Genomic DNA, 22,269 nt, shown 5'->3' on the forward strand with positions numbered 1-22,269 from the left:
AGAGAGAGAGAGAGAGAGAGAGAGAGAGAGAGAGAGAACCAGAAACACAGATAATAATTACTATAACTACCTAGGAGACCAGCGATGACTAGCAATATCCCTCACCCCCCTTTTTCCCTCCTCCTCCTCCTCCTCCTCCTCCTCCTCCAGGACCCTGACACTTGTTCAAGGATGACAGGACACTCGGAATTTGGCGGATTACAATCTCTCCTTCTCGACTAAGATAATCACTATAATGATGGGGGAATAATGAAGGTGATTATGACAAAAAGAGAGAATTATCCGATGCCGGGAATGATTAAGGAATAATAGATAATAAGAAGAGGAATTCTGTGGCATCCCAAAAGTTATTTGAAGGTAAAAAGTTATGCAACGATATTTAGACAAGTAAAAAATGCGCCGACGTTTCTTCGGCGCAATTGAGTTTTCTGTATAGCCGCTACAGTGCATAATCAAGGCCACCGATAATAGATCTATCTTTCGGTGGTCTCGACATAATGCTGTATGAACCGCGGCCAATGAAACTTTAACCAAGGCCCGGTGGTGGCCTGTCCTATATCGTTGCCAGAAGCACGATTACGGCTAATTTTAACCTTAAATAAAATCAAAACTACTGAGGCTAGAGGGCTGCAATTTGGTATGTTTGATGACTGGAGGGTGGATGATCAACATAACAATTTGCAGCCCTCTAGCTTCAGTACTTTTTAAGATCTGAGGGCGGACAGAAAAGTGCGGACGGACAGATAAATCCGGCACAATGGTTTTCTTTTACAGAAAACTAAAACAAACTTAAAAGGTTAATTAATTTCTTGGCAAAGTGTGAAAGCTATTTCAGTAAAGCAGTAAAAGAAATATTGAATAATTCTGTGTATAGATAACTGGAAGAAAGATAGAGATAAATTGGATGAAAGATGAAATCTGCCCATTACCTAAACACCAAAGTGTTTACCCAAAAATAACACCATAAAAAAATGCCGCAAAAAAGGTACAAAAATGTAAAAAAAAGAGAAAAATCATAGAAATTATATATAATCAAACAAATGGGAAAAGCTGTCCAATGCAGCCACCTAAAAATAATCATTATAATAATGTGTCCCAACAATGAGCATTACCTCGGTGCAAAAACAATCACGGGTCCCTGTCACGCCACGATTCAGGGGATCATTAAATTACTCATGGCATATTGACGATCTCCCACGTCAATCAGGGCTCTCTCTCTCTCTCTCTCTCTCTCTCTCTCTCTGTACGTAAGAACAGAAATAAAAGGATAAAAATTCACTGTATTCAAAACTTGAGTTAAATTCTCTCTCTCTCTCTCTCTCTCTCTCTCTCTCTCTCATTTTATTCCTTCCCTTAATTCCTACATTGCGGTTCATTGTATTTAAGACTTGAGTTAAATTCTCTCTCTCTCTCTCTCTCTCTCTCTCTCTCTCTCTCTCTCTCTCTCTCTTCGTAAGAACAGAAATAAAAGGATAAAAATTCACTGTATTCAAAACTTGAGTTAAATTCTCTCTCTCTCTCTCTCTCTCTCTCTCTCTCTCTCTCTCTCTCTCTCTCTCTCTCTCTCTCTCATTTTCATTTTATTCCTTCCTTAATTCCTACATTGCGGTTCATTGTATTTAAGACTTGAGTTAAATTCTCTCTCTCTCTCTCTCTCTCTCTCTCTCTCTCTCTCTCTCTCTCTCTCTCTCTCTCTCTGTGTGTACGTAAGAACAGAAATAAAAGGATAAAAATGTACTAAGAATACAATTAAAGGAATCAAAATAAGAAAAAAAAAAGATGACAAGAATAAGATTCTCTCGTAAGTTGCAACAGCACAGCAACACAACGAGAGCAATACAGCAATGATGATGACTCGAGCGAGAGAGCAACAACGAGAGCAAAAAAGCAAAGGTTCGAGCGAGAGAGGGCAATGAGAGCAATAAGCAATGGTGATGATTCGAGCGAGACACCAGCAGCGAGAGCAATAAGCAATGATGATTCGAGCGAGAGAGCAATGACGAGAGCAATGAATCAATTACGATGAATCGAGCGAGAGAGCAACGAGAGCAATAAAGCAACGACGATTCGAGCGAGAGAGCAATAAAGCAATGACGATTCGAGCGAGAGAGCAATAAAGCAATGACGATTCGAGCGAGAGAGCAATACAGCAACGACGATTCGAGCGAGAGAGCAATACAGCAATGACGATTCAAGCGAGAGAGCAACAGTGACAGCAATAAAGCAATGACGATTCGAGCGAGAGAGCAATACAGCAACGACGATTCGAACGAACGAGCGAGAGAGAGAGCAACTAGAGAGCAAGTTATCATCATAAGAGTTGGGTGGGAGTGTCGCCTCCTTCATGCGACATCTGGGCGCCTCACGACACATACACACACACACACACACACACACATTCCCACACTGACAATATATTCAACAAATATCGTCCTCTCTCTCTCTCTCTCTCTCTCTCTCTCTCTCTCTCTCTCTCACGGGGTCCCCGCCCCCCGTGTCATTCGAGAGCGCCCACAGGAGAACGACGATTTATTTGTACCCCGTCGCCACGACTGGCGGCGCAGAGGGTAACTGCGACAAGAATGTCGTCATTGTTTATTTGTCGCATTTCTGACGGAGGTCATATCAACCGTCGCCTGGCGTCGAAGAAGTATATAACTGAATTGAATATGGAATTTGGGCCAAAGGCCCAGCAAGCGCTGGGACCTATGAGGTCATTCAGCGCTGGAACGGAAACTGACAGCAAAAGGTTTTGAAAGGTGTAACAGGAGGAAAATCATTTGCAGTTGGAAAGAAAGAGAATATGAAAGGAGGTAGAGTAAAAGAAATGAAAGGGGTTGCAGCAGCTAGGGGCCGAAGGGACGCTGCGAAGAACCTTAAGTAACGCCTACAGTTCACCGCGTCAGGTGCACTGGCGGCGCTAACTCTTTCTATATGATCTGCGTAAGGAAAAATAAACTGAAAATGAATTACAGCGTAATGGGAAATAGTTTTGCTCGGTATTGTATTGACTGGAGACTTTCGTGTATAAAAATTACAATCTTAAGTATTGTACAAATTGTACAGACTCAGTATATTTATAAAAAAAAATGGCAAGCTTAAGTTGAGCAATTTCATGGATAAAAAAACATTTTCTATGTCTGGTAAAAAAAAAAAACTTAAAAAATTTTTACGTCGAGCGACAGATATTCTGAAAAATCATCGGGAACTGGCGACATATAATCTCATTCTGAAATGTATTAATACATTCATGGATTGAATGTATCAAATTCGCGAGGATTTATTTTAAAAAATTCTCCAGCGTACATTTTTGAGTCAATTTCATTTCCTCTGTTTCTGTTGAATTCATCCATAGACGAAATGTATCAATACATTCATTGATGAAATGTATTAATACATTCTTGGCTTGTGAATGTATTAAATCCCTGAGGATTTTATTTCTAAAAAAAAAAAAAAATTTCTCCAGCGTTCATTTTTCACGCAATTTCATTTCCTCTGCTTCTGTTGAATACATGCATAGACGAAATGTATTAATACATTCATAGGTGAAATGTATTAATGCATTCATGGATGAATGTATCACATCCACGAGGATATATTAAAAAAAAATTTTCTCTAGCGTTCATTTTTGAGTCAATTTCATTTCCCCTGCTTCTGTTGAATACATTCGTATATTAAATGTATTAATACATTCATGGATTAAATTATCAAATCCCTTGGGATTTATTTCTAGAAAAATTTCTCCAGCGTTCATTTCTGAGTCAATTTCATTTCCTCTGCTTCTGTTGAATACATTCGTATATTAAATGTATTAATACATTCATGGATTAAATTATCAAATCCCTTGGGATTTATTTCTAGAAAAATTTCTCCAGCGTTCATTTTTAGGCAATTTCACACCGCGTTCCAGACTGCAGTGCAGTAATGCTCCCAGACAATTTACGGCGTATCAAATAACCATTCTTCTTCTTTTTAGCTCGTACCAAGTCTCTTTCAATGCTGTAGCTAACATTTAATTTCACGATTTTTATGGTTATGTCTTCGGTTACACTTCACACGCTCCCAAAGTCTCGATAATCTGTTCTTTGTCCCATCAGAACTAGACGATGGTTAAGTTCCAGCATATGGATAAAATTAGTGATTTAATATTTAAAAAATTCATATTCATATCACGGTACATTTTGGTCAAACCTACGTAAATAACGCTTCTATCCATCAATCAATTCATGACGCATTTTCTAAAAAATTGTATAGATAAAAATTCTCGCATTTAAAATTTCATACACGAAGCAATTTTAAGACTTTTCTCAATTTCTATTTTCTAGACAAAAAGCGTTACCAATCCCGCACACATATAAGATTCGAAGAAACGGAAGCTAAATCAATTCCGTCCCATTAGGGAGTTACATTCTCTCTCTCTCTCTCTCTCTCTCTCTCTCTCTCTCTCTCTCTCTCTCTCTCTCGGTGCTGGATTTGTTAAACTGACAAATCTTGCTACACAGTTCACGAATCGATCGGTACGCTGGTTTCCCGGAATACGACGTTCCGTTGTCCCCAGACGTTAACTTTCGATAGTGTGGGCTAACTTCACGGAATGCATAGCAATCAATTTGCAATTGTTTGGAAGAAGAAGAAGAAGAAGAAGAAGAAGAAGAAGAAGAAGAAGAAGAAGAAGTGGGACGCATGACGTGTGAGATTTATTTGTATCGCAATTGGTTTTAGCACTAGGAAAATGTACCAAGTAATCCTCATGAATATTGGAATTACATTCAGTGCTCGCAAATAGAATATTTAGAAAGTGTATGTACGTGTACATGCATATGTGTATGTGTAAATGTGTGTGTATGTATATATATATATATATATATATAATATATATATATTATATATAGGATACCTGGCATTATATTTAATTCTCATGAGTAAACTATTTAAAATTAAACATAATTAGCCATTCGCCAAACATTCTAAATTGCTTTAGGTCAGAGTATTTGTTTACAAAACAGTTCTAAAATTATACACAGGCAAATACACACATATGTATTCATAAATCTGTCTGCACCCTGATTTTCTTACAAATGTTGCGGCCTTCTGCGCATGTGCGTACTTCCTACTGCCTTCTGTTATTTCTGTTAAATGAACACCGCAATATTCTCTGGAAGTTTGAATTTCGAGTCAGTAGCCCCTTTGGTGGGCTTGTTCCAGGTGAATAGGGCTCATCTTCTCACTAATAATAATAATACTAATAAAAGGCAGGGGTTCATCTTCTGACTAATAATAATAATAATAATAATAATAATAATAATAATAATAATAATAATAATAATAATAATAAGTAATAGGCTGGGGTTCATTTTCTGAATAATAATAATAATAATAATAATAATAATAATAATATAATAATAATAATAATAATAATAATACGCATGTAACTGATATATATATATATATATATATATATATATATATATATATATATATATATATATATATATATATATATATATAATGTATCTATATATATACACACACACCCCCTTTCCTAAGGGAGCGGATTTTACCAAACACGTCGCGAATTATCTGCACAATGACAGCCCAAACCCTAAAAAAAAAAAAAAAAAACCTAAGGGACACTCATCGTTAACGCATCGTCCTCAAATTGGGTTTTAATTTCCAAAGCTGCAATTTCGCCGCCGCGTTAATTAAAAGGAAATCTAAAAAAAAAAATAAAATAAAATAAAATAAAAAACAAGACTTCTGTTACAGGAGAAGCCAGTTATTGGGCCGGGGGCTCGTTGTGTACTACCGACAGGAGGAGGATATTTTAATTTTTTTTTTATTGAAAGGAAATCTGCAAAAAAAAAAATAAATAAATAAATAAATAAATAATAAAGATTAAAAATAAACTTCTGCTAGACGAGATGCCAATTCTTACACCAAGTAGCTCGTTGTGTGCTACCGACAGGAGATTTTTGAAAAAATGTTCTTATCAAATGGAAATCTGCAAAAAAAAATTAAAAACAAAAAATTAAAAACACAATAAAATAAAAAAAATTCTGCTAGAAAGGCAATTGTTACACCGGGTAGCTCGTTGTGTACTACCGAGAAGAGGAGAATTTTTTTTATTTTTCTTTATTAAACTGAAATCTGCAAAAAAAAAAAAATAAATAAATAATAAAATAAAATAAAACAAAACAGATTTCTGCTAGAAAAGCTAATTATTACACCGGGTAGCTCGTTGTGTACTACCGAGAAGAGTGAGATTTTCTTAAAATTTTCTTTATTAAAATGAAATCTACAATAAAATAAAATAAAATAAAAATTTCTGCTAGAAAAGCTAATTATTACAACGGGTAGCTCGTTCTGTACTACCGACATGAGGAGGATTTGTTTATTTTTTTACTAAAGGAAATCTGCAAAAAAAAGCAGCAAAATATACTTCTGCTATAGGAGAAGAACTTAAAAATTTTTGTTTCATTAAAAGAAAATCTGCAAAAAAAAAAAAAAAAAAAAAAATCTGCTAGAAAAGCCAATTATTACACCGGGTAACTCGTTGTGTACCACCGAGGGGAGGAGGAATTTTTTTTTTATATTTTTTTATCATCCAAGATCCGGTGAAAGCCGATATAATGACGGAGAAACTATTTGATATAAAGGAGAAGTGAAATAAAAAAAAAAATTCGTACCTATCTCAAACGGACCCCGAAAGCCGGCCGGGTCCAATTCGCTAATGACTTCGGTGTTCGTAATTCGCGTAAGAACGGCATATAGGCTTTTAATAATGGGAGTATCATTACGTGTATAATGGGAGGAGGAGGAGGAGGAGAGAGGGGAAGGGGTTTAATTCCCCCCCTCCCCTCTTAAGCCTCAGGAATGTTTCAGAGGAAATGACATAGGCAGAATTAATGGGTGTACCTAGAAGGATCAGACTCTGTACACCCCTGATGTCAGCACTTCTGTTCACTCTTATTGCAATCTTTGTTCACTCTGCTTTTGTTCACTCTTATTGCAATCTTTGTTCACTCTGCTTTTGTTCACTCTTATAGCAATCTTTGTTCACTCTGCTTTTGTTCACTCTTATTGCAATCTTTGTTCACTCTGCTTTTGTTCACTCTTATTGCAATCTTTGTTCACTCTGTTTCTGTTCACTCTTATTGCAATCTTTGTTCACTCTGCTTTTGTTCACACTTATTGCAATCTTTGTTCACTCTGCTTTTGTTCACTCTTATAGCAATCTTCGTTCACTCTGTTTCTGTTCACACTTATTGCAATCTTTGTTCACTCTTATGGCAATTTTGCTATTACACCTTATAATTCTTTACTCTCTCATTCTTGATGTCGAAATATGACTTTCATGGTGTATGTATCCCTAGGTGTATGCATCCCAAGGTATATGTATCCCAAGGTATATGAATTCCTAGGAGCATGTATCCCTAGATGTATCCTGGGTGCATGCATCCCTGGGTGTATGCATCCCTAAGTGTATGTAATCCTAAGAGCACGTATTCCTATAGGTGTATGTTACACCCTTCCCCCATGTCAGTGCGATGGCATTCCGGCTAAAAATTTACATATGAAAAATCTAACACCAGCTGAGATACCTAACGTCTCTCAGGTATTAAAAATAAGAAGTATTTGAATGTACTTTCGAGTGAGGCCCGGCAAAGAAAACTTAACTGATATTAACGATGCAAACATATTAACAAAAGGACACTAGGCATCTACGTGATATGAAATGTTTGAAGGTAATGAGCAGACTTTTCATTCAAAATAAAGCTACGTGAATTAATGAAATGGATTACAGGTTCAAGAAACATTTACATGTTGATGAGATCTTCCCATAACTAGAGAGTAGTTCAGTAAAAAAAAAAACATCACTGGTGCTGCAAGTTTGAGAAATATATATGTATATATATATATATATATATATATATATATATATATATATATATATATATATATATATAAATATATATATATATATATATATATATATATATATATATATATATATATATATATATATATATATATATATATATATATATATATATATATATATATATATATATATATATATATATATATATATTAGAATGATGACATGAGCTTCAATCAAAATAAAAGGGAGAAGTTTGAGAAAAGACGCAAAAAGTAGACTAAGAAACCTAATGGAATATTATGTTCTGCCCAGAAACAAATAATCTTTCTCTAAGAAAAGCTCGAGAAAAAATCTTGAATGGAATGGAAGTAAAATTCAGGCCAAAGGCCAAGCACTGAGACCTATGAGGTCATTGAGCGCTGAAAGGGAAACTGAGAGTAAAAGGCTTGACAGGTGTAACAGGAGGAAAACCTTTTGCAGTTGCACTATGAAACAACTGTCAGGAGAGGGTTGAGGAGAGTAAGAAGGAAGAAAGAGAATATGAATGGAGGTACAGTAAAAGGAAGAAAGGGGTTATAGCAGCTAGGGACCGAAGGGACGCTGCAGAGAACCTTAACTCATGCCTACAGTGCACCGCGTGAGGTGCACTGACGGCAATAGCCCCTCCCCGATCCTAAGGGGTGAAAAGAACTTGAAGCTCAAGAGGAAATCTGGAAATCTGGAGATCAGAGGGAAAGGCTATAAAATACGTTCCTAGGAGGAAAAGGAATTTTACTTTCGACTCAATGGATTCTCAATACAATATCTACCAGGAAGTGAAATGTGTCTCTCTCTCTCTCTCTCTCTCTCTCTCTCTCTCTCTCATTTGTATTCGAAATAAAAAAAAATCAAGGTAATGGAAAATTCTATAAAGAAGCAATAGAAAAAATTAAGATAAGAATGTAACGGACAGTATTAAATGACCCTATCATTAAACTATACATACACACACACATATATATATATATATATATATATATATATATATATATATATATATATATATATATATATATATATATATATATATATATCAGAAATAATCAACACACAATCACGTGTAGAACAGAAATGAACTTCTGACTCACATCAGGATCGAACCCAGGCCTTTCAATTGAAGGCAAGGGCGCTGCCCACTAGGCCATACACGTCATAAAAGAAGTTGGAACCTGAGTGCCACTGCACATAATTCCTTGTGTGCAGTGGCGCTCAGATTCCAACTTCTTTTATGACTTGTATGGCCTAGTGGGCAGTGCCCTTGCCTATCAACTGAAAGACCTGGGTTCGATCCTGATGTGGGTCAGAAATTCATATATGTATATAGATAAACATACATATATATATATATGCACACACATATATATATATATATATATATATATATATATATATATACATATATATATATATATATATATATATATATATATATATATATATATATATATATATATATATATATATAATTGCAGCAAGAGTAACCAGGTAGATTAAGACGCTTGGGCGTGACAGGTGGAACATTGCCCAAATACTCCACTTCACGCCCACCCACTTCCATCACTCCTGAACCCTCACCCCTCACCCCACTCCGGGTACACATAATTGACTCCTGGCCAATCCTGGTATAGCCACTGCAAAGGAGATTAGGAATACTTTATTTTAAACTGTAATTAAGATATACAGTATATGTATGTATGTACTCGTATGTATGTATGTATGTATGTATGTAAATGTATATATATTTACATATTTATATATATTATATATATAATTATATATAATGTATAATATATTATATATAAATATATATGTATATATATATGTATATATAATTATATATAATATATATTGATTCTGTTTCGCTTCTACTGGTCCTAACAACGTACAGTTCAGGTTACTTTCGTGATGCTATCGTTCCAGCATTCATATTTCCAGGCGGGCCTGTCAAACATTTCCCGTTCCAGAACTATGGCGACTGCTGGAGAACGCCTGGAAACGGGTCTGGAAAGACGCCGGTCGTCCGCAAAACAAATGGCCAGGTACCCCGCAGGGTGACTGATGAGGTGAGGAGGAGGAGGAGGAGGAGGAGGAGGAGGAGGAGGAGGAGGAGGAGGAGGAGGAGGAGGAGGAGGAGGAGGAGGAAAAAGAGAGGGTAAAGGGAATGGAAGAAGGGAGGAAATGGAACAGAAGAGGTGGCTGGAAGAATGGAGAGAACGGAAGAGAAGCCTGGAAGGGAGGAGGAGGAGGAGGAGGAGGAGGAGGAGGAGGAGGAGGAGGAGGAGGAGGAGGAGGAAAAGAAAGAAGGAGGAGGAACAGGCGGAATGGGTAAGTGAATGGGTGAAGGAGAAAGAGAAAGATAATTGATGGATGGGAGAACAGGCCTCGGAGGAGGAAGAGGGAAGGAGGTCCTGGACTTGGTTCTGGAATGCTGGAAGGAGGAGGAAGAAGAAGAAGAAGAAGAAGAAGAAGAAGAAGAAGAAGAAAAGAAGAAGAAGAAGAAGAAGAAGGAGATGTAGTAGCAGCAGCGAGGAAGGCTCGAGTCCCTGATGGGCCTGAAATGGGAGCACAGCAGGGGTTTTGGTGATTTCTCAAGATGGTGGAATGAAAAACGGCAATCAGCGGACGTGCTGGTCCGTGAAGGTAGGCTGCAGCCCTTGTGTGTGTGTGTGTGTGTGTGTGTGTGTGTGTGTGTGTGTGTGTGTGTGTGTATACATACTGTACATATCACAAATAATAATCTACTGTGTTATTCATTTCACCTTAGGAATAACATAGTCCAAAGTCTTTTACCATTTGTGGACCTACCCGGGCCAAGATTCAAACTTCTGTGATTTTGGGTTGACCATGGCTGAAAGTGGCTTTATCCACTCGGCCATCAAGACACACCAACACACACACACACACACACACATCAACCTACCAATCTACGTAGCTATATGCTCACATATATACATCCCTTTCCTCTGTGAAATACACATACTGCAGAATACTCTTCTCCACTCGGGTATAGTCTATTTCTTCGTGCAAGAATGTATTCATCGCAATCTCTTTCCGCTTTTTCAAACATCATCCACCCTTCCTCCTCCTCCTCCTCCTCCCTCCTCTATTCCTATCACGCCTTCTTCACAATTCCTCCTTTTCTTCCCCTTCGCCCGAGTCGTGATTTCAAACCTTCCATTGAAAAATCCTGCTCCCCTCAGACGCATCTAATCACAATCCTGCTGAATTCAGGGGTCAAGGTGGTTCAGGAGGGCTTGCAATACACGTGAGTTTTGTGGTGCTTGCTCGCTCTCTCTCTCTCTCTCTCTCTCTCTCTCTCTCTCTCTCTCTCTCTCTCTCTCTATTGCTAATGATAATTTTTCCACTATGTAACCATCAATTTCAGTGCCTTCTCGCTCAGTGTTATCAAACCCAATAGAAATTATATTTTATTTCTTCTCTCTCTCTCTCTCTCTCTCTCGACCTTCGAGGTATGGGTGTGCATGCTCCAATGGTACGGGAAAATGTATTGAGAGAGAGAGAGAGAGAGAGAGAGAGAGAGAGAGAGAGAGAGAGAGAGAGAGAGAGAGAGAGAGAGAGAGAGAGATTTCTGGTCTTCGAGGTATGCATGCATGCTCAAATGGTACGGGAAAATGTATTGAGAGAGAGAGAGAGAGAGAGAGAGAGAGAGAGAGAGAGAGAGAGAGAGAGAGAGAGAGAGAGACTGAAACCAAGGATAATTGTAATTCAGACACAATAAAGCCTTTTTAACCACCTTCTGTAAAGGAACAAATATACTTCTCGCACCTTTGCCTGACGTCATTCTCAGTGGACGCATCCAAAAGGTCATTTCAGGACAAAGTGGGCCTTTGTGTCCTACAGTCCGAAACGGGGCGACCTGCTGCTGATGACGACGATGATGAGGCGTTTGTTGACGTCAAAACAAAGATTAAACATTTAAAAAGAAGCAGAAGATTCTCCGCGCAGTCGAAGAATCAAGGCCACCGAAAATAGACCATCAACGTTCCAAAAACGTTTTCCTCTATGACAACTTCTAATCCGGAGGCGATCGAGGACTGCAAAGGGGGCGAAACTGGGTCAGACGCAACGCGCACCAACTCTCCACAATTGAACATCCACGCCAGGAATTTTTATTTCCTAGCAACAAGGCGCCGAAGCAAGCGGACGTTGGCAACAACAAGAGGCCAGGAACGACATCAAAGGGAAGCGCGCGCGGCCTTTGAAGCCACTGACCACCACCACCACCAATCGGGGTATATACACTTGACCCACTGCGAGGCAGAGGAGAGGTGTGGGGGGGGGGGTAGTACTCGCGAAGAGAGAAAGAGAGAAAGAGAGCTCTATAATTACGTTACAGCGACGACGGCTTCAAAGAGATACACATTGTATGACACTGCAAAAAATCGTGATTGATCATGACATCAAACGCCGAGACAAATTATGACATCAATTGCAATACACACGATGACGTTTTCAACTTCCGCCTGTCATGAAATCTCTCTTCTGTGCATAAATGCACAGCTACTGGTACGCCGCCCCCCCTTTCACCGCCCCCCCTCACTCTCCTACCTTCCCCTTCCCTAACCCCCTGGCCCCAGGCGGCGCCTTTTGAAGTCCGTGCCGAAAGGTGGGCTATTTTCACGCGAAGGTTTCAATTACGGGAATTCGTAAGACAGTTTCGGTCAGGATTAGTCGACCAGAGCTTGAACTGGATTGCATTAAAAAATTCTTTATAGATTAAAAAAAATAAGAGCATGGGAATTAAGTAAAAATAATCACAATCAACGCTTCATTACCTAATTGTACAAGGGTGCCCAAGCAATCTTATAATGTACTGAACTCTGAATGGTTTTGTATTTGACACGGTTATTGAACTTAATAACATTCATATTTCTTAAACACTGACTTAAATCTACCCAGGAGTGAAAACTCAGAAATCAATATATTCTCAGAAAACTCAGAAATCGATATATTCTCTTCCTAAAACCCTAAGCTTGAACGCTTTCTCTCCACAGTCGATGGAATCCATAGGGATAACGTCGATCCCATGAAATCTATGTAATATCCAATAATCCATAAGACCTGTTATCCATTGGTCTTTTCCAAACTCGCAGAACCTGATTTCCAAACATTCGGTTTTCGATAACACTGATTTCCTGATGATAAATATGAATGTTTAAAAAAATGGAATTATGTATTCACGACTATACACAACAGTGGTATTACGTCATGAAATGACGACGGGACTGAATAGTAAAATACGAGAATTCAAATAAAAACGCGTCGACATTAACGAGTAAACTTGGTCAATTTCCTAAAACGTGTTTGGACTCATCCATCAAATTCTGACACGTTTTACTAATAGCGTGTCACGCCAGGGGGTAATCCGTCAATCACCGGGGGCTGTATGGCTCCTTAAACCACGAACAAAAAATATGAACACTTTTTTTTGATTTCCAAATTCCCGAGGGGTACGAGCAATTCGGGAATCCAAAATTTCGGTTTGGAATACGATTTCATTTAGACTTAAGCTTACTCGTATCTCCAGAAACTGACATAAAAATAAATCTGGATTTTTTGTGTAAGTAAGGTGACATTGACCCAACTTAGCTTCTCGACAGTGGGTCATGCATGTTCTGCATGCCCTGGGCTCACGGGAGGGGGTAGGGGGCGGTTGGGAATGCCCCCTACCGTATGCGTGACAGTTCCAGCGAGGGGAGGAGGAGGGGGAAACGAGTCCGGATTGGGTCCCATCCCCAGTAACCTTGCAAACCATCCCGTGATGAGGGGCCCCGCCCCCTGAAGTCTGGCGCCAGATCCGCGTAGACTTTCCGAGAAGGCCTCTCGTGAACTCTCGCGGATTCTCGTGCAGGCACCAGATTAAATGTTCATTAGAAAGGCCATAAAAATCGTCCTCGAGATGCACACACACACACATACACAGACGAGTCTCTGCTGTTCTGTTCGCCCAATTCTCCTCCTCCTCCTCCTCCTCCTCCTCCGTCGAGATTCAGTTCGTAATTAGCGACGAATTTCTCTCGAACGGCATAAGACGACTTCAGAGGGGTACAGAAATTGAAGTCGAAAACTGTCCGGTTCATGAAGGAACAGCTAGAATTTACATGAATGAAAATCGTATATATATTTATTCTCTTGCAGCTGTAATTAACAAAGCCGCCTCTTCATTCTCTCTTCACTTTCTTCGATGTAAAACTGAAATTCAACAAAGCTAAATCAATAGTGAGGTTTTATAATGGCGCCAGCAGCTATCAGAATAATTACAAAACTATTTTTAACAAACACCCCCCCCCAAAAGAACGACATAACGCAGCATTTAACAGCAAAAAATTTAAGCAAACATCTCCCACCAAATTTATCCCTACCCCCCCATTCCCATCCCCTTCCCAACCAAACCCCCACACAAAAAAAAAATAATAATAATACTACATTCACATGTCATCAAGAATAGTGGTTGAGGCAATTAAGCTATTCACATGACAAGTTTAAGAATTCCACGTGCGTGGCACCACCAGAATTCCACACCGATCAATCAAGCTATCATCATTTACGTCTCTCAGGGGAGAGGGGGTGGCTAATCCAGATACGTGCACGGCACGGGACGGCGACGAGGCGATGCACGACAGTGTGTGTGTGTGTGTGTGTGTGTGTGTGTGTGTGTGTGTGTGCGTATTTTTATCAATTATTTTGGAGGTTACTGAACTGCGCATCAAACTCCGGAATAAAACAAAAACAAAATAAAACTACATTGCAATGCAATCATGAAATGCACTTGACCGTGGTTCCTGTCTTCGAGAGGAGGACAAAAAGAAAAAAAAAAAAAAAAAAAAAAAAATATATATATCAAATATAAAACAAAAACAAAAATAAAATACATTATATCATATATATACAGTATATATATATATATATATATATATATATATATATATATATATATATATATATATATAATATAAATCGACCTTAGCCAGGATATATATATGTATATTGCCTGAGCTCGTGCGTGTATAGGAATTATATGCTCGTGTATTGCATGGCTGTGCACGACAGTATACGTGTGTCATACACTTGTCTGTGTGTGTACCAGAATGTACCAATGGACTGTGTATGTGTGTATTTCTCTAAAGCTGGGTGTATGTTATGTTATACATGAATACCGGACGAAATTTGAATTTTACTCTATGAATACATATACGCATCCACGCATAGCACACATACATTGCAGAAACATCATACATACGGTCTTTTATGTATACTTATAAACGTATAGGAACATAGACAAGAAAATACGCTTAAAATGGTTATATCTAAGTAAAATAGGTTAATATGTTATAATCTTTTATATATACATATACATGTGTATATATATAAATATACATATACGTAATATATATAAATAAATATATATATATATATATATATATATATATATATATATATATATATATATATATATATATATATATATATATATATATGTTTGTGTGAGTGCGTGAGTGTGTATGTACGTATGTGCGTATTACCCAAGAGTGTGTATGAGAATCTCCTCCAGGGAGGGGTGACTGACCCCGGCGTGCGTGCCAGTCTAGTCTGGGCAGTCCAGATAACTCCCTCTCCTATACCTGGAACTGGTGGCCAAGTCGATATTTGCAGGGGTCCGCTTTTACGGTAGGCAGGTGACAACACCTGACTGGGCGACCTTACATTCGTCTAAGAAAAAAAAAAAGAAAAAACACTTCGCCAAACTGCGTTCAGGTTAATAGATTTCTCGGAAATTCGTTCGTCCGCCCGGTGCGCGTCGCCGGCGATTGGCGCCAATCGCCAAGGAGAAAAAAAATTTGTATTAGCGAAGGATGAGGACAATAGGAAAGCGTAGATACTCTCGGTTGGCGATTAGTTGGGGGTGTGTGTCTAGAAGAAGGAGAGAGAGAGAGAGAGAGAGAGAGAGAGAGAGAGAGAGAGAGAGAGAGAGAGAGAGAGAGAGAGGAGGAGGAGGAGGAGGAGGAGGAGGAGGAGGAGGAGGAGGAGGAGGAGGAGGAGGAGGAGGAGGAAGGAGAGAGAGAGAGAGAGGAGGAAGGAGAGAGAGAGAGAGAAGAAGAAGAAGAAGAAGAAGAAGAAGAAGAAGAGAGAGAGAGAGAGAGAGAGAGAGAGAGAGAGAGAGAGAGAGAGAGGAGAAGAAGAAGAAGAAGAAGAAGAAGAAGAAGAAGAAGAAGAAGAAGAAGAAGAAAAGAGAGACAGTGAGAGAGACGAGAAGAAGGAGAGAGAGAGAGAGAGAGAGAGAGAGAGAGAGAGAGAGAGAGAGAGAGGAGAAGAAGAGGAAGAAGAAGAAGAGAGAGACAACGAGAGACAGGAGGAGAGAGAGAGAGAGAGAGAGAGAGAGAGAGAGAGAGAGAGAGAGAGAGAGAGAGAGAGAGAGAGAGAGGAGGAGAAGAAGAAGAGGAAGAAGAAGAAGAGAGATACAACGAGAGAGAGAGAGAGAGAGAGAGAGAGAGAGAGAGAGAGAGAGAGACAGAGAGAGAGAGAGAGAGAGAGAGAGAGAGACGAATGACAACTTCGTAGATAATCGACAAGTACATTTCGCGACGGCAGAGTGAGTCTTAGCACTGGGGGAAGGGGAGGGTAAGGGAAGTTATATAGGGTTAGAGGACCGTGACGAGATGGGGGAGGGGAGAGAGAGAGAGAGGGGGAGGGAGAAGAGGAGACACAAGAGAACTACAATTAACTCTTCAATAATTCTCGTCGACAACTACATTCAGGCGTCAGCGTGAATAATCCCATTCAAGGAAGAATTGTAGTTTTCTGGAAGAATCATTTGAGTCAATTTGGGGGTTGGAGAGAGAGAGAGAGAGAGAGAGAGAGAGAGAGAGAGAGAGAGAGAGGGGGTTGGGGGGAGGGGAAGGATGGAGACTAGAGGCAGGGAAGTCTTTTAAAATATGGTCCACGAAATAAGGAATTGGGAAGGGGGGGGGGGAATCGTATAGGACCTTTCGCTTAATTATCTTCCTTTCCCAATGGTGGTAACCACAAACTTAATAGTATCCTTTCTACACTGTTATCCATTTACAAACATAATAGTATCCTTTCTACACTGTTATCCATTTACAAACTTAATATTAGTCTTTCTACACTGTTACCCAATTAAAATATAATCTGTCAACATCACTTCATTCTAAAGTAAGCATCTAGCTTTTGTCCATATCAACTTCAGGCAAAACCATCCACAAAATTCGGTTTTGTCCATATCAACTTGACCAAATATGTCTTCTAACCATCCACAAAATTCACTTTCCACCCTCGATCACTCATCACACTGCATATCATATCTACCAGACACCCTTAAACTTTCAAGGCTATTATGTATGGTCCAGTCATATTATTTCTCAAACGACCGAGATTTCGGTATTCCAGCCATCTCCCAAACAATTCGAAATCTGTGCTGAGCCACCTTCCTACAACTATTCCTAATTACGTCATCAAATCTCTAAGGAGTATTCCACCGTCTGCCCCTACGACTTTTAAGCAATTATATTGTACAACCATCCCAATTACTTTCTATTGCCTATTACCTTCTGTTACTTTAAAATGAACACCATTATATTCTTTGGAAGCTTGGAATTCAAGTCGCTGGCCGCCCCCACCCCCTTGGTGGGCCTGTTCCATACGAGTAGGGCTCATCTTCTGAATAATAATAATAATAATAATAATAATAATAATAATAATAATAATAATAATAATAATAATACATATTACCTTCCGTTGCTTCTTTCAAATGAACACCATAATATTCTTTGGAAGCTTGAAAGTCGATGGCCCCTGTGGTGGGCTTGTTCCATATTCATCTACTGAATAATAATAATAATAATAATAATAATAATAATAATAATAATAATAATAATAATAATAATAATAATAATAATTTCGTATTCTTCATGTTTAGAGCCATAATGAATGCATATATGTTGACCTAAACATATAAAATGAATGAAAATTAACAAATTTCACTTAATTTCAAGGGAACGATCACAATCAAAATATAATAATATAATAATAATAATAATAATAATAATAATAATATTTATTATTATAATTATTTTATTATCTTATTAAATATATATATATATGTATATATATATATATATATATATATATATATATATATATATATATATATATATATATATATATATATATGATCGCAGTAACCAGATATATAGAGGTGCTGGACTGTGAAGCCATACTACAGAGGGTGCTGAGGTCAGGATAGGTAAGAAACAGTGGTCTAGACTTTCCAACCTAAGCATCAAACCACTTTCCAATCTGTCACATTGTTTAATGGCGTCTCGAGGAGTCATTTGACGCGTCGGCATAAATCTTGCCCACCTCGTTCAGCGTGTTTACCTTCGAGGGGGAACGTAAACAAAAACAAAAAAATAATAAAAAAAACAGTAAAAAATGCGCCGAAGTTTCATCGGCGCAATCGAGTTTTCTGTACAGCCGCTACAGCATGTAGTCAGGCCACCAAAAACAGACCTATCTTTCGGTGGTCTCGGTGTAACGCGTTATCTGCCGCGGCCCGTGAAACTTTAACCACGGCACGGTGGTGGCCTTATATCGTTGCCAGAAGCGCGATTATGGCTAACTTTAACCTTAAATCAAATTAAAAAAAATACTAAGGCTAGATGGCTGCAATTTGGTATGTTTGACGATTGGAGGGCGGATGATCAACATACCAATTTGCAGCCCTCTAGCCTCTGTAGTTTTTTAGGATCTGAGGGTGGACAGAAAAAGTGCGGGCAGAAAAAAGTGCGGACAGGAAAAGTGCTGACAGAATAAAGTGCAGACAGAAAAAGTGCAGACAGAAAAAAGTGCACAGAGAAAAAAAAGTGCGCACAGAAAAAAAAGTGCGTACAGAAAAAAAAACAAAAAAAAGTGCGTACAGAAAAAAAAGTGCGTACAGAAAAAAAAGTGCGGACAGAATAAAGCGCGGACGGACAGACAAAGCCGGCACATTAGTTTCTTTTACAGAAAAAAAAAAAAAAAAAAAAAAAAAAAACAGGCTTTATAATCGGTCCATCTAATGACCGGTTACGACGCTCAGCAGGGTATTATTGATTGACAGGTAATTGGTCTTTGGGGGACCGTAGGGTAGGCAGTGATTAAGATGCTTATTTTTGGTAGTTGAAAAGGTTGACAGAGTATTAGGAATTGGGAATCAGGAATTTTCACGTGCAATGCAATACCGTATCGCATACACAAATGCGTTTACAATAATAATAATAATAATAATAATAATAATAACTCTTAATTTTCAGTTTAAATGAAAATAATAAAAATAATCTTAATTTTTACTTAATTTCACTAAAAAATAATAATTTTACTTTTTTTACTTTTGTTTAACTAATAAAACAATAAAATAATAAAAATAATAAAAATAATAAAATAATAAAAATAATAATAGTAATAATACTCTTGACTTTCAGCTTAATGCAAAATAATAATAATAATAATAATAATAATAATAATAATAATAATAATAATAATAATAAACTTCTTTAGTTAATTTCTGACTGCTTATTAATACCTATTTAGATATTAGTCACATTTTGAGCCAAAATCTGTAAGCGGGAAATTTTTGAAATGGAATATTTTTTTCATATGTGGATTTTGACAACTGTCATGTTAGTTGTCCATCACTTATGAACTTCTGCAGTTTTAGGATAGGAGTTTTTATTATATTATTTTTTCGCTGTCAGCTGATTGGAATTCATTTTGGAAATATTTTTTGAGTTAGACAAAGTTAAGGTTTTTTTTATTATTATTATTATTATTATTATTATTATTATTATTATTAGAAGGAAGAAGATCCTCTTTAGAACACATTCTATTAAGCAGCATCAGTCAAATGAATTTATACTGAGTCTTGTCAATTCTGAGTACAATTATTATTATTATTATTATTATTATTATTATTATTATTGTTGTTAAAAGGAAGAAGTCCCTCTTTAAAGCATGTTCTGTTATATGAAATGGCACCTTCAGTCGAAATTAATTTGTACTGAGCCTTGTCAACTAAGCTTACAATTATTATTATTATTATTATTATTATTATTATTATTATTATTATTATTATTATTATTATTATTTTCTTCAAGCCTCATGATATGGAACCAACGTACAAATATTCATATCCCACAAGCATGCAATGAAATTAAATGAGGATAACATATTCATGATAATAAAAATAAAAAATAAAAATAAAAAATGAAAGAAAACATTCTCCATGACATATGTTCACATTCAGAATGCAGCGTTATGTGACCATTCACATTAAATAAAATATACGTTTACGTTTTGAAAAAATAAAATCAACTGAATATCCATATTGAACAACGCAAAACATTCATAAATAAAAAATTTATTTCTACGTCGATTGCACCTAAGGGATTACTAGTGTCGCAAGAATGCTCATTTTGAGAGAGAGAGAGAGAGAGAGAGAGAGAGAGAGAGAGAGAGAGAGAGAGAGAGAGAGAGAGAGAGATTGTTCTTCATTTCCCAGCAACTTATTGAGAGAGAGAGAGAGAGAGAGAGAGAGAGAGAGAGAGAGAGAGAGAGAGAGAGAGAGAGAGTGTGTTTTTCACTTCATTTCCCAGCAACTTATTGAGAGAGAGAGAGAGAGAGAGAGAGAGAGAGAGAGAGAGAGAGAGAGAGAGAGAGAGAGATTGTTCTTCACTTCATTTCCCAGCAACTTATTGAGGGGAGAGAGAGAGAGACTGTTCCCCACTTAACTTCCAACTAACATGCTGAGAGAGAGAGAGAGAGAGAGAGAGAGAGAGAGAGAGAGAGAGAGAGAGAGAGAGAGAGAGTGTGTTTTTCACTTCATTTCCCAGCAACTTATTGAGAGAGAGAGAGAGAGAGAGAGAGAGAGAGAGAGAGAGAGAGAGAGAGAGAGAGATTGTTCTTCACTTCATTTCCCAGCAACTTATTGAGGGAGAGAGAGAGAGAGACTGTTCCCCACTTAACTTCCAACTAACATACTGAGAGAGAGAGAGAGAGAGAGAGAGAGAGAGAGAGAGAGAGAGAGAGAGAGAGAGAGAGAGAGAGAGAGGTCACGAGAACTAAACATGAAAATAATTTGCACTTCAACTTGATGTACAACATTGCATGCTGAGAAAGAAAAAAAAATTCACTGTAGCCAATAGGCCAAAATATTTCTTGGAATTTCTACCTAAAGGGATGCAGAACGGAAGACTGTATACATATTCATATACAGACCGGAAGACGGTATACATATTCGTATACAGAACGGAACACGGTATACATATTCATATACAGACTGGGAGACGGTATACATATTCATATACAGAACGGAAGACGGTATACATATTCATATACAGACTGGGAGACGGTATACATATTCATATACAGAACGGAAGACGGTATACATTCATATACAGACCGGAAGACGGTATACATATTCATATACAGAACGGAACACGGTATACATATTCATATACAGACCGGAAGACGGTATACATATTCATATACAGAACGGAACACGGTATACATATTCATATACAGACTGGGAGACAGTATACATATTCATGTATAGAACGGAACACGGTATACATAATCATATACAGACTGGAATACGGTATACATATTCATATACAGAACGGAACACGGTATACATTCATATACAGACTGGAATACGGTATACATATTTATATACGGAACGGAAGACGGTATACATATTCATATACAGAACGGAAGACGGTATCCATATTCATATACAATCTCAAATAACTCTGCATTGCTTGAACAACCAACACAAAAATATTTTTACATTTTGTTAAAATACCTTTTTATCTGCCAAAGCTTTTTCTTTTTTGTACTTTAATAAAACTAAAGGCACCTTATACGCAAAATTCAGGGCTTTCAAAATATTATACAGACTGGGGATGTCTTTGAAGTAATAGCGTAATGGCTTTTTTTTTTTTTTCTAAACTATGCCCATCCAACTCTTTACGTTCATTACCCAATACCCACTGACCTCATATTTTCGAGTCTGACTTCATAATCGTCAGTTTTGACCTCATATTTCCTAGTTTGACCTCAGGTACCTCAGTCTGACCTAATATTCCTCAGTTTTGACCTAACATTCCTCAGTTTGACCTCATATTTCTCAGTTTGACCTCACGCCCCCATTTTGACCTTATTCCAGTTTGACCTCATATTCCCCAATTTGACCTCACATTCTCCAGTTTATAAACAAATCCCTGTTATTACAGAACGCTCCAAACTCATTAATACCCCAATGAAAAACATTT

At 37.6% G+C, this 22,269-nt stretch overlaps 1 protein-coding gene across 2 annotated transcripts in view; it reads right to left on the bottom strand.

Annotated features, from left to right (window-relative positions):
• Positions 1 to 22,269, bottom strand: part of LOC136845069 (fibroblast growth factor receptor-like 1) — a 599,462-nt gene that overhangs the window by 52,618 nt on the left and 524,575 nt on the right. The window lies entirely within an intron of this gene.

The sequence above is a fragment of the Macrobrachium rosenbergii genome, chromosome 13 (assembly GCF_040412425.1).
Source record: "Macrobrachium rosenbergii isolate ZJJX-2024 chromosome 13, ASM4041242v1, whole genome shotgun sequence".
NCBI lineage: Eukaryota > Metazoa > Arthropoda > Malacostraca > Decapoda > Palaemonidae > Macrobrachium > Macrobrachium rosenbergii.